The sequence below is a fragment of the Alexandromys fortis genome, unplaced genomic scaffold (genome assembly GCF_014885135.2).
Source record: "Alexandromys fortis isolate MF-2015 unplaced genomic scaffold, M_Fortis_MF-2015_v1.1 scaffold_72, whole genome shotgun sequence".
NCBI classification, from domain to species: Eukaryota; Metazoa; Chordata; class Mammalia; order Rodentia; family Cricetidae; genus Alexandromys; species Alexandromys fortis.
The window spans coordinates 7,981,933-7,990,911 of NW_026067969.1; the positions used below are offsets into that span (position 1 = coordinate 7,981,933).

An 8,979-nucleotide genomic window follows, 5' to 3' on the forward strand; every position below is an offset into this window, starting at 1 on the left:
CTGCACCACCACACCCTGCTGTACTCATTTATTTTTGAAACAAGGGTCTTGCTATGTAGCGTGAGCTTTGCTGAACCTCACTAGGCAAGGCTGGTCTCAGATGAACAGCAACCCTCCTGTTTCAGTTTCTCCAGTGTTGAGATTATGGACATGTGCCACCATGCCTGGCAGGTTTATTTTAAAGAGGAGATAACATAAAAGTGATCATGGACACAAAGCAGTAAAAATGGGAAAGCACAGGAAAGGTGGTAAAACTCCCCAGAACCTCACTCCCCAGGCACTGGGCCTGGCATTCCAAGTTCCGCAGAAATGGGTTAACAGCCTTGGGAAAGCTAGGTATGCTCTCCGTCCCTCCTTTTTCTTATCTGTTAATTGGAGCAATAATAAGTGCTCCGGGGTTGGCATTAAATCAGACAAACCCAGCCCACTAACATAGGGCTTGGTAGCAGGCAGAGCTGGGATTTAGCCTTTCAGAAAAATACTCAAGAGGGCCTACTGCATAATAATCACGAATTCTACAACTGAGCTATATCCCCCCCCCAACAATTCTTTTATTATTGCTTTTGTTTCTTTAATTTTATTTTTAATTACCAGGGTATATGGAATAAACAGGGAGAACTCCCTACTTTGCATCACACAAGTAACCGCGAGGGGAGCCATTCTCTCTCGCAGACCTTTTGTTTTGCATTCACACAAATACAAGGTAACACCCAAGAGGGGTAGTGTATGACGTCTTTAACAAAAGGGGTGAAGTATCCGTACTGTGCATTTGTTATGAAACGGAAACAACGAGATACTTCTGCCCCCCACCCCCACCCCCGCGCGCCCCCTCAGACACCCTCGAGCACAGCCCGGGCTGTCGAGCTGTCAGGAGGTTCTATGGCTCCGTGGGTAGAGGGGGCAGGATCCAGGCTCGGTCCCTTTTTTGAGCCTTCCCTCCAGCTTGCCTTCCAGGCCCTAAGTCTGCATCCCCAGCCTTCTCAAGAGCCGCGCCCTTCCCACCTCCCCTTCCCACTCTCACCCCAGAGCTCTCCCTGGGGTCCTCTCTCGGGAGCCCCTTCTCCCACTCCATCGAGGTCCTCTCCATGGCGGGGGGTGGTCTCTACCCAGAGCCCTTCTCCATTGAGGTTCCTCTCTCCACTTTTTCTCCATTTGAGCCATCTTCTCCGTTGCAGCCCCTTTCAACCGGGGCCCCTTCTCCACGGGGGGGATCCCTCTCTCTCCAGGTCCCTTTCCACCTAGGCCCCTTTCCCTCAAGATCTTGCACTTAGGTCTCTTCTCCACCTAGGACCCTTCTCCACCAAGGTCTCCCTCCTTTTAGGCACCGTCTCCACCTAGGCCTCCTCTCCACCTAAGCCCCTTCTTCTCTATCGAGGTCCCTCCCCACCGCGTCCCCGCTCCAGCCGAGCTAGCTTCCTCTCCATTGAGGTCCCTCTCTTCCGCAGCCCCTCTGTACCGCGGCGGCCCAGCCCGCTCCCAGCACCCTCCCTCCCGGACAGGGGCAGCGCGGCAGGGGGCGCTGCGCGGGCCACCGTGCGGGCGGCGGGCGGGGGCGGCGCGGAGGCGGGGGCGGCGGCGGCGGGGGGCGGGGAGCCGAGCGCGGGCGGGAGGCGGCGGCGAGCCACAGCGCCGAGGCTCCAGCGAGCGCCGAGGAGCGGGAGGAGGAGGAGGAGGAGGAGGCAGGAGCGCAGAGCGCCGAGCCCCGCGCCGCCGCCGCGCAATCCGCCGCCATCCGCCGCCCCCGCGCCCGGCCGCCGCCCGACCGCCATCGCCCGGGCCCGTCGCTCGCGGACGCAGATCAGGTGGGCCGGGGCCGGGGCTGCGCTTTGTCTCCACTGCCGTGCGCTGCGGCGGGCTCGGGGCTGCGGCCTGGTCGGCGCTCTGCAGCTCGCCATTGTTGTGTGTCCGCGGCCAGGGCGGGAGGACGGCGGGCGGGGCCGGGATCGGATCGCGCTCGGGTTCCGCGGAGGGCTCTCCTGCACCCGGGGACAGCAGCCTCGTAGGCCGAGGCGGGGGACGCGGGACCCCGAGGCCGCCCGGAACTGCAGGCCGAGCGCCGCCCCGGCTCGGGTGGGTTCGGCTGCGGGAAGTGGGGTGGTGTTTTCAAGGCACCCGGAGCCGCAGCTAAAAATGTTTGCTAATAAACAGGATGTCGCTGCTCGGGGCCTGCTAGATTGATGATTTTTTTTTTTTCTTCGCCTACCTTTTAAGAGAAACGCAGCCCTGTTGAGGTGGTGGGCCTCTTTGGAGAGGTTCTGCCTGCACAAAAGTGGACGCTGCTTTCCTTTCTTTGTAAATATCGTGGGGAGACGAAACCCACTGTTAGGCAAGAATAGGTGCCCCCCCCCCTGCCCCTCCAGCAATGGTGAGCTTGAAGGAAGTGGGAGAAGGGGGGCGCCGATGCTCTCCGGAGTGTGTCATTTGCTAAATGGCTGCCTGGGAGAAGCCTTTATAAGCGCCTGTCTTTTGCACAGTTAAAATTTACCTACGGTTTTCTTTCCTGGAAAGGTTAGCGTGTATTTTCGGTGTGTTGTCTATTTTATACATCTCCTTTGGGCTTTCAGTCCGTTTGAAGCCTTGGCGTCTTTTCGTGGCAGTACAACTGCAGGGGCTCGCATTGTATCCTAATGTCTGCACCGACGTGCTGCAAGCTGGGACCTGAGGGGTACGGGCTGTAGAATGGGATACCTGCTGCCACCACCTCCAAACCCAGGGAGACATGACTTGGCATGCGGTCGGTGCTCTATGGTTACGGTGTTGTCAACCTAGCATAGAAGGTTGGCCACTTGTGGTGTCATCCATGCCGGAGCGTGCCACAGGTGCTGACTTTGGAGTGGCGACATTGGAGAAGGGATGCAAAACATTGGGTGGTGTAGGAGTTCCAGGTCAGCCTGGCCACATCGTGAAAACCTAACGAAATAACCGCGTTATTTAGGTGCTTGGTCAGTGTGGGCTTCTGTGGGGAATGAGCTTGGGAAGGCATGTGTAGCCCACAAGAGCCTGCTGCCTCTAGTGCAGGGCCTTTCTAGTGGTGGCCGGGTTTCAGAAGGCTGGAATCCTGGGAAGGTAACTGCCCTCCTTGGGGATAGGCAAGTAATTGTTTGGGAGTCTTCAGCTTGTTCAGGCAAGTGAGCCTTTGGAGCCCTGCTCAGGTACCCTTGAGTTACTTAAGTCTCTGAGCTCCAGCTCTTGCATCTATAAAATGGGAATAATTACGGCTGCTCGTGCATCTCGTGGGAGCCGCAGGTAAGATTCAACAGCAGAGCGTGTCCATCGGTGGGAAGGTGGTACGCATGCATGTGCTTGTGGTTCCTTGGTTGTGTTGGTCCCTTTAATTCCTTGCTTTTGTCCTGTTGTGTCTTCTGCGGTGGTGACCGTTCTGTTAGTCTCTTTATTACCCTCGTGCCTAAAAGCAGTGGGCTGGTTTAGAAGACTGAGGGAGCCCAGCCAGATTCCGAGGTGGCTGGGAGACCGTGGAAGGACGGAGGATAATACACGGAGGGTGGGAGGGAACCAGTATTTGTCTCACTGAGTGGTGACTGAGGCCTAGCTTGCCTCTTGGACTAGCCCTGAGTAACTCCTTGATCCTCTTTGGATAAACAGTGACTTGCATCCGGGAGGGGGTGGGGGGAATTGTCTCACTTGGTTTGGCTTAATCATCCTGTTTAAGGAACTTCCAAGCCCCCTCCAGGCCCTTTATTCCCCTGCCTTTCGGCTGGTCTGTGTTTGGCCTCCTTCACTGGTCTGCCCCTAGCCTTCTGTGTCAGGGAAGACAGAGTCTGCTGTCCCTGCCTCCAAGACTTGAATTCCTGGGGAGCTTGAATTCATTCTGCTGCTTGTGCCGGCACCCTGGTGGGGCCTGCCCTAGTCCTCCGCACTCTTCACTGGCTTGGAATGGGTGAGGGGAAATCCCAGGGCTTTCACAGTCAAAAGCCTTGGAAAGTGGAGTTTCTGGAATGGCCGGTCAGAACTGGCTCCTGAGCCTTGGGCTTTGCTGAGGGATTTTTGTTTGGCCTCTTAACTGTCCTCCATCCAGTTTGATACACACATACACACACACACACACACACACACACACACACCACCTTTTCTCTGAAAGATTATTTTATTATACTTTAAGCTCCCCCCCCCCCCTTTCCTTACACAAAAGTACCAACTCACATTGCCAATGGCTGTAGGTTGGTTACCACTCCCATTGTTCGTTCTACCATTTAAGATTGAGTATTTTGGTGTTTGTTTCTATTTTAAACCGGAATAGGCTGGGAGGACCAGTGCACGTCTTTCTGAATTGCACACCGAGGCTCCTGTGCTGTCGCATGTCCGGATCGTGTTACAGGCTAGCAGGTATTAATAGGGCCTGCCCAAAGCAGACCTGAAAACAGTTTTCTCTTAGAAAAAGAAGGAAGGAAGAAAATGGCCAGCAGACGCTGTTGGGTTTTGTACTGTGAGCTTGTTACTTTTGGTTTTGAAATGAATATTGTATGTAAGCAGGACTTAGTAAGTCTAAGGCCATTTTTTTCTTCGAATCATAGTCAATTGTATTTATTGTGTGTGTCTGTTCATGTCCCGTGGTACCCTAGTGGTGGTCCTAGGCAACCTGTGGGAGTTGGTTTCTCTCCTTAGATTCAAAGTCAGGCTGTCGTTGTTGTTGATCACCCTTCCCAGGAGCCATCTCTCGCACCTCAGTGTTTATTAGTGTTTTATTATTTGGGTTTGCTAGACTGGGGATCATTTGGATGGGGCCACACATGGCCTGTGTTGTGTGGTGCTGGAAGCCATGGAGAACGGTGGTCAGCTTTCCGGAGCAGGAATATTGTTTACGATGAGCCTTTAGGTCTCACAGGGCCCCCTTTGGCCTCCTCACCTGGGAGCTGACAAAGCTGGGTCTCACCGCAGGTGATGCCACTGTTTGCGCCAGAGGGCCCGTGGGAAATCTGTGTGCCAGGAGGGTGTTTGCCTTGGTGACTTGAGTCGGAAGCCTCGCTTGAGCTTTGTTCTCAACTGCACTTTTTTTTTAATCCTGTGCTAGCTGAGAGACGTGATTCCCAGACCTTCTCCAGTGCTGTAGCAGTGCTGGCCTGTGAAGCGGCCACGCAGGGTGAAGTCCATCTCGATTGTGTACCTATTGTCTGAAGTGTTTGCCTCTGTGCCTTTCTGCAGCCAGCCTTGGTCCTCTATCCCTCCTTCCGGACCACTGCCGCCTTTCTCTGTGGTGCAGGAGAAGCTGAGGTGTTGGGAGAAGCCGAGTTGATTACGTTTTCAGTTCTCCCATCCTGCATCAGATACTCAGTGGCCACTTCTTTCCCTGCCCTTTAAAATAGCATTTCCAAACCCTATGATTAAAGTGAAATTCCTGAGGAAAAAAAGAAAACACTGAGAAGGATTAATGAGGAAATAGGGATGCAAACCATATCTCCTCACCCCTAGACTGGAGAACGAACAGGAATATGTTGCCATCCTTACACCCAGAACATTCCACATACACTGTGCACAGTGACAGCTTGGTTCTTCCTATGAGCGTTGTATTTCATGCATCTGCCGTGATTTATTTAATCTTGCAATTTGTTAGGCAATTTGGTTGTTACTCACTCCCCCACCCCCAAGACATTCCTCTCTGTTCTTATCTCTGGCTATCACTCCCGCAGTGGGGATTTCTCAGGTCAAAGGGTGTGAGGACTGTTCTGGTTTTCTTCTGGAGTTTTTAGTCCGACCTTCCTTTTCCTCAGGTTCTGGGTGGCTCTGTCTGGATCAGGGGCATTTTATTTTTTAAGGTTTATTTTGTTTAATTATGTGTATGTGGGTATGTGTACAGGACTGCAGTGATCGCAGAGTTCAGAAAAGGGTGTTGGGTGCCCCGGAGCTGGAATTAAAGGTGATTGTTAGCAGCCTGACGTGGGGGCTGAGAGCCGATCTTAATGCTTCCCCATCTCTCCAGTCCCCGGTTCAAGGGCTTCATCACAGACTGGATGGAGTGTAGACAGGGCACTTGTCTCAAACCTCCAATTGTTCTGGCGGTATGGCAGGAAGCCCCTCCCAAGAGACTTTGGGGACCGCCCCAACCTGTCATTACTTTCTTTTTTTGGTCTGTTCTGAAGTTGTGAGCCACCCCCTCCCCAGGGGTGGGGTGGGGTGGGGTGGGGTGGGTAGTGGTTTCTGTTTGAGAGAGTCTCTCTTTGTAGCACTCTGATGAGGCCTGGAATAAGCAGTGTAGCCCTGGCTGGCTTCAAACTCACAACTAGGCATGGTGGTATAAGCCTTTAATCCCAGCAGATCTCTTTAATCCCAGGCAGATCTCTTGGAGATGATGGCCAGCCTGGTCTACAAAGCGATTTCCAGGATAGCCAGGGTTACACAGAAGAAACCCTGTCTTGAAAATACAAAAAACCAAACCAAAACAAACAAGCAACAGAAATCCCCAAATCTCACAGAGATTTTGCCTTTTCTACTGCCTGAGTGCTGGTGATTAAAGGTACTGGCCACCTTGCAGTCCCAGAGGGCCTCGATTTGGCAACCTGCCTGCCTTCTCTTCCCAGGTACTGAGATTACAGTGTGTGCTACCATCTTGATTCTGCTTTTCCTTGTCTCACTTTTAACAATTGTAAACAAAGTTTTAAAATTTTATTTTATTTTGTGTGTGCGGGTACAGTGTATGCGTATGTGCATGGATGTGCGCATGCTCATGGAGGCTTGCAGTTGAGTTCGGTGTTTTCCTGGATCGCTCTCCACCGTATATGTGGCGGCACAGCCACTGAACCCAGAACTCACCGATCTGGCTAATCGAGCTACCTCGTGCAGGTGGACCGCCAAGCTCGCTTAGCTTTTATGGGGTGCTGGGTCTCTCTGATTTTCATGCGTGTGCAGCAGGCACTCTACACACAACCATCTCAGCCCCTAAGCAGTTTTTATTGTGCTAAAAATTCATTGTTTGTGAGTGTCCAGGTCAGTGGCATGAGGTCTGGTGACAGGGACACACACTCACTACCAGCCATCTCCAGGCCCCTCGTCCTGAACCGAAAGGCCGTCCATTGACACTTCCTCATCCTCCCTCATCGTCAGACAGCCGCCAGCCTCCTTTGTGTCTGAGTTTGGCCATTCTGGGCACCTTGTATAAACAGGATAACCCACAGTTCATTTTATTCCTGGCCTACCTTATTAGCATGCTTGCAAGGCTCATTCCATGTTGTAAGTGTGTTTCAGAGCTTTCTGAGGCTGAGGCAGGAGGATCAAGAATTTTTTTTCTTTTTTTGGTTTTTCGAGACAGGGTTTCTCTGGCTTTGGAGCCTGTCCTGGAACTAGCTCTGTAGACCAGGCTGGTCTCGAACTCACAGAGTACCGCCTGCCTCTACCTCCCGAGTGCTGGGATTAAAGGCATGTGCCACCATCGCGAGGCTGAGGATCAAGAATTTCATTGTAGTCTGGACTGCAGAGCCAGACCCTGCCTTAAAAACAAACAGTAGGATGGCCAGATGGCCCAGCACCTGACAGTGCAGGCCTGAGGACCTGAGTTCGAATACAGGTAAAACTAGGAGAGAACCAAGCCTCCAGAGTTGTCCTCTTGACCATCACACACACACACACACACACACACACACACACACACACACACACACACAGACACACAGAGTGGCTGCCCCACCCCTCCCCTCACATTTTTCTGCGTGCATGTGTACGCATCCGTTTTTTTTCTGTAGCACACTGCTAGTAAGCATAGCTGTTTTTAATCTGTGGATCTCTCCCCTGTGTGTGCTGTTGCTTCCTGTGTAAATACACTCTCTGTGGTCACCTTTAAGTGTGATGAGCTAGAGAATTGTGTAAGAGGGTCTCACGAGAGGCCACTAGAGTCAGGCTCAAGTCAGCCTGGGAAAGTTGGGGTGGTGGTCTGGAGTTTGGCAGAATTGAAATAAGCACCCACTTGGAAGTAGTACGCTGAGGCCCCGCTGGGGCCCCGGGTGTTTGGGGTGTTTTATGTTGAGATGGGTACTGAGGCTCTTTGAATATGGACGTCGTGTAAGTGCTCCACCTCCCAGTATGCCTTGGGTCGTGGCTTTGTACAGATGATTGGATAGGAGAAGGGGGTCTGTGGCCAGCGCCCTTTCCCAGGTCTCTTTGTGTTCCACGGAGCTTTTTGGGCAGGTAGTGTTTACAGACCGTCCAGAGCTTAAAGAACAGCTCTGTTCCCACAAGGACAGAAAATACAGGCCTGTCTGGGAGGGACCCGGTCCCTCCTGCCTGGGTGACCTGAATGGGCTCAGTGTTTAGAAGTCACTAGGAAGAGCAGGGGTGTGTGTTTTGAGACAAAATATGACATTTTCTGGTGTTTGCTTCCCCGATAAATTGATTACAAAAGTGCGCACATGTGCATGCAATACTGGTTTAAACAAAAGAAGGAAAAAGTGAGTGAGCGCAGAGAAGCGCACGCTGTTTACAGTTTGCACTGTTGATGGTGGTGCTGGGGTGCAGCGGGGGTGCAGAGATGTAGGTGAGCTCACACCAGGGCCTGTTTTTTTTTTTTTTTTTTTTTTTTGCCAAGGTTTCTCTGTAGCTTTGGTGCTTTGGTGCCTGTTCTGGAACTAGCCTTGAACTCACAGAGATCCCTTTGCTTCTGCCTCCCAAGTGCTGGGATTAAAGGTGTGCACCACTACCGCCTGGCCCTTATTAAGTTTTTAAAAAATGAACAAGTATATATATTAAAAAAACAAACAAAAATAACTCAATCCCATGGCCCAGATATTCCCAGAAGGCTTATTTATTTTAAAAAGAGGTCTCATGGGTTGTCCCGGGCAAATGCTTGTGTAGACCAGGCTACTTTGACTACACAGAGGTCCACCTGCCTCTACTCCGAGTGCTGAGATTAAAGGCTCATATGCCACCACACCAGTAAATATATAGATTAAGCTAGATGTGGTGGCTCATGCCTTTAATCCCAGCACTCAGCCGGCAAAAGTAATTTCTTTCTTTTTTTTTTTTTTTTTTTTTTTT

The 8,979-nt window shown here is 52.1% G+C and overlaps 1 protein-coding gene across 1 annotated transcript in view; it reads left to right on the plus strand.

The window, feature by feature from the left end:
* Nucleotides 1–1,600: 1,600 nt before the first annotated feature.
* Nucleotides 1,601–8,979, plus strand: part of Prrc2b (proline rich coiled-coil 2B) — an 82,259-nt gene continuing 74,880 nt past the window's right edge. Inside the window, exon 1 of the mRNA XM_050155360.1 lies at nt 1,601–1,802. The gene's annotated coding sequence lies outside the window, so the exon portion shown is untranslated. The remainder of the gene's footprint in view (nt 1,803–8,979) is intronic.